The following is a 4,722-nucleotide window of genomic DNA, read 5'->3' as shown; positions in this document are numbered from 1 at the left end:
GAAAGCCAGTGGGCCTAGATAGATGTTCTACAATCTCTAAGAGACCATAGATGCAAAGCCAGAGTATCATATCCAGTAAAATTATCACAATTGATGGAGAAAGAAAAGAATATCATGATAAAATAGATGTAAGCAATGTCTGCCTGCCAATCCAGCTTTACAGAGGCAGTACAAGGAAACCTTAAAACTGAAGGGGTCAACCACACCCAAAAAGAAAACAAGGAATTGTAGGCTTAAAATGTTCAAAACCTTACTTTAGTAAGTGTTCTTAAAGGCTTCAACCCACCGGGTGGTGGTGGCACACGCCTTTAATCCCAGCACTTGGGAGGCAGAGGCAGGTGGATTTCTGAGTTTGAGGCCAGCCTGGTCTACAGAGTGAGTTCCAGGACAGCCCGGGCTATAAGAGAAACCCTGTCTCGAAAAACTAAAAACCAAACCAAACCAAACCAAACCAAACCAAAAAAAACACTTCAACCTCCCTTATAGCCTACGAAAGGTAAGTTGGAGAGGAAGAAAGGTTAATAAGAGAAGAGAGATGTGGATCTGTTTAGAAGTAATTCTTGGGAAGATTTCAATCTTCGATGTCAGCCATGCAATCCAGTATTCTTACACCAAGCATGAATCTGCAGCAACAGTCCAGTCTGAATCAGTAGCAATGTCTCAATCAACACAAGTCCACAGAAACAGCAAGAAGCCACCGGAATATCACAAGGAGCTTTTTGATATGTTTCTCTCTATTAAGTCACAACAAGGAAATATCAATGAAGAAAACTCAATGAAGCCCAGCTAGGAGAACCAATAGGAGAGCATCATGACCATAGACCAGTGTCAGCAAAGCCAATCAAAGACTAGTAAGCCAAATCAATGCCAAAGCACCATTCACTGTCTGTTGGGTTATACTTATAACCTTTCCAAACATCATGTGTCCACTCCAGCAAAATATCACATGCCTTTTCACAAGAGAGCTGCCAGAAGAACACCATGTCTGTTCTCAACAAAACACACCCTCATGTGTCTACTTCAGTAAAATATCCTTACAGAGGGCAGGTTGCTGAAAACTGTCACATGAAACAACTGAGTCTCCTACAAAACCAAAAAATTCCACTTCAAAAAATGATAATGCCAAACCAGTAAGTCAAAGGCATCTTGGGTGGGGGATACAACATAACAATACAATAATAAGAATCAATAAACACTGCTCATAGGAAACTCTTCAATATTAATTGTCTCAATTTCCCAATAAAAAGATATAGACTAACAGAAGAGATGTGAAAAAAAAGGATTCATTCTTTGACTGCATCCAAGAAACATATGTCACCACCATGGACAGATGTCTGCTTAGGGTAAAAGAATTGAATGTTGTATTCCAAGCAAAGGGACCCCAGAAGCAAACAGGTGTAGCTATTTTAATATATGGAAAAACAGACTTCAAATCAAAACTGATCAGAAAAGATAGAGAAGACCACTGCATATATACACATATTAAGGATTTTTCCTTATTAAAGGAAAAACACATCTGTGTTCTAAACATTTATGCACCAAACACAAGGATACCCAAGTTAATAAAAGAGACTACTATGGCTAAAATCACAATTGTCTCTCACGCAATGATAGTGAGTAACTTCAGTACCCTCCACTTGCCAATATACAGGTCATGCAGACAAAAACTAAACAAAAAATTGCTGAGGTTAAATAATACAAATCCAATAGATATAATAGACATCTATAAAACTGTCTACCAAAACACTACAGAATGTATTTTCTTCTCATTAACCCATGGAGCTTTGTTTTTAAGAGAAAGAACATTCTGGATGATGGTGTTGATGCATTTTTTTTAAAAGTCAGAAGTGAGGGTTTCCTGGGTATACTACATGTGACTCACGTTCCTCTGAGATGTATAATTCTCAAACTGAGGAGGAGTGAGGATTCATGGTGTATCTATGCAGACTAGGACCTCTATTTTACAAGGTTTGAGATGAAGCCTTGGTTTATCAGCACCCCCTTCCCCTGTGGTCTAATCCATAAGGATATGAAGATTACAGCACTTTGCTTTTTCAAATCCAAATGTGTGTGGTAAGAGAAATGCGGGGCTTTAGCTTGTGCATGTGCACGTGTATCCTGTTGGGCTGTTGTGGTTCCTATATGTCTGCCATGGCTCAGGGAGGCAGAACCATGGGAATTTGACTGAGTTCACTCTACACAGAGCTGAGCAGATGCTGTGGGGCTCCACCCGGGCATGGAGAGGTCTCAGTCTGAAGCCTGTGAAGAGCTCCTGAATGGAGATCTCCAGGCCAAAGTGGCTGACTGAGAGACCAATGGTCTTTGTCCTTGGGCTCCCAGATGCTGCTGGGAGATGTGGAAGAACTAACATGGAGGGCTTATGGGCTGGACCACCCTGCCGCTGAGAGGAACAAGAGGGAGAAGCTCCACAGCTCCCTGCAGGAAGAGACTCTTGGTTACTGGCATTTGCTTGGCTGGATGGGCTAGCTTGGTTGAGTTGGTGGGGCTCCATGGTGGGAATGTAGAGAAGTCTTCTAGCCAGTGATTAAGCAGCAGCTCGGTAGTAAAAGGCCTTCTCCTTTGTTACCCACAGTGGGGCCCCAAAGACACAAGCAAGTCCATGGTTTTAAAAGATTTTTTGTCATGGCAGAAAGTGAACGTGGCTGCACCTGCCCATTTCTCAGGGCAGACATGAGTTAAATAGAGAGGGAGGAGGGTCCAGGAAGGAATGCTTAATTGGCTATGCCCTCTGGCCTTTAGGTATCTTATTAATATGGAGATCTCGAGGCTGAGGCCTGTAGTCATGCCCTTTACTTGTGCTTGGTGATGCAAACCTCTCATAGGGAGGGGCTGTATTGCCCTACATGACTGAAAGTCATGGATCAATGGAGGCCTTGGCTGCATGTCAGGAGCCTGAAGTCTGGGAGCATGGCAAAATGTATGCCATCCCTTGCCGGTAAGGATACCTGTTGTGTCTCCGGCTATCTCTAGCCAGTGCTCCACCAGAAACCATGCTATCCTTTCACAGTCCCAGAGAGAAGCAGGGTAGAAAACAGGAAATCCCCAAACAAGGAAAAAACATCTCTGGGAAATCTTTGATTTCATATCCTGAAGTGCTAATGGAGGAGTCCCAAGTGAGCCTTCCATTGAGGCAGTACCCATCTTAAAAGTTACCAGAGGAGGGAGTACAAAGCACCTTCACTGAATCAGGGCCTCTGACTCTGTCACACTGGTTCAGGAACTGGGGAGCTTCACACAGAAACAATAGTATGCTAAATGAGCTTCATGGAGGCTTGGGAAAATGACTGATTGTGCTAGTGTAGCTCCTACCAGATATGAGAAAACCACTAATAGGTTGGAGGCTAAGATGATGAAACTGTCTGATGAGTCCTGGGCTGATGCTGAGAATTGGTAGACAGACAATCAGAGTAAGAGACAGATAGCATCACAGGATCATAAGAGAAGTACCCCAGACCTATGTAAGAGAAGTACCCCAGACCTATGTAAGAGCCGTTACTCAAACCATGAAGGCTTCATCTCTTCAGAACATTGATGGTATGCATTGATTCTTCCTGCTAGTGAGGATCTCTATTCAACAGGGTCCAGTGAGAAGGAAAAACAGATGTTAGCTGTGCATTTCTCCCTCCCTCTTTCTTTCCTTATTCATTTGGATTTTGAGAAGCAAAATGGAATAAGCTTCGTAACATACAGGATCTATTTATTCTAAGATCATTCTTGATGAGCTTGTGGACAGGTGAGCTGATCCTCTTGGGGTCTTTGTGATTGTTTCTTCTCAATTTGCCTTTCCAATCAGGGAAAACAGGTTTGCACAAAGAATGATTATTGGAGTGGAATAAGGCAGCAACTAATTTGAGGCCAAAATCTAATATTTTAATGACTATGACATCTAGGCAAGGCTCAATTTCCTCATCTGTAAAATGGAAATAGCAATACTCAGGGTTGGTGAGTCTTTAAGAAAGAACAGACCAGAAATATGACAATCTGTCAGTTATTCCAAAATGCACAGAATTTCAAATTGTTATTAATTAAACAAAGATAATCATTGTAATCAATGGTATGTTGTGGGTCCTGCAGAGAAAATACAGAGAAGGCAAACAAAAGACATGTGGAGTCTGGGGTTCCAAGGCTTTATTGTTCATGGTGTGATAGATGGTTTAGATGTCCACCCCCCACTTAGGCTAGGTCAGGCCTGACTTAAATAGGGGAGAGGGAAGAGAAGAGGGTCTGGGAAAAGGTATCAGTAATTAGCTATGCCCTCTGGCCTTTAGGTAACTCATTAACATGGAAATCTCGAGGCTGAAGCCTGTAGTCACATCCTCTACCTGTAACCCTACTCAACTTCAACGCACTGGTCAAATGGAGATCTTGGCCACAAGTCAGAAGCCTGGGTTCTGGGTATGTGGCAGAACACCTGCCGTTTCCCCATTAGGGATGTTCTCACCCAAGAATCAGGCTCCTTTCATGGCCTGACAAATTCCCCATTTTTTTTTTAAAGGGGGTGTGTGTCCCTGTGTCATCTGTGGTGAAACTTTTGGATGAAGATGTCAAAAGAAAACACTATGCAGGCCATAAGGGGTATCACAATTAGGTCACAGGATAAAGGGAGTTGAGGGTGGGGGTTGGAAAAGCAAAGGATCATTGAACGAATTAAATACTTGTTGTACAGCTTGAAGGTAATAATATCTGATTAATCTAGATAGA

At 42.5% G+C, this 4,722-nt stretch overlaps 1 pseudogene; it reads left to right on the top strand.

The window, feature by feature from the left end:
- LOC114638813 overlaps positions 1-2,487 on the top strand; it is a 15,244-nt pseudogene extending 12,757 nt beyond the window's left edge.
- The last annotated feature ends 2,235 nt before the right edge of the window (positions 2,488-4,722 follow it).

Source organism: Grammomys surdaster, unplaced genomic scaffold (genome assembly GCF_004785775.1).
Source record: "Grammomys surdaster isolate TR1022 unplaced genomic scaffold, NIH_TR_1.0 125630, whole genome shotgun sequence".
NCBI lineage: Eukaryota > Metazoa > Chordata > Mammalia > Rodentia > Muridae > Grammomys > Grammomys surdaster.
This window is presented reverse-complemented; position numbering and strand designations above follow the sequence as displayed.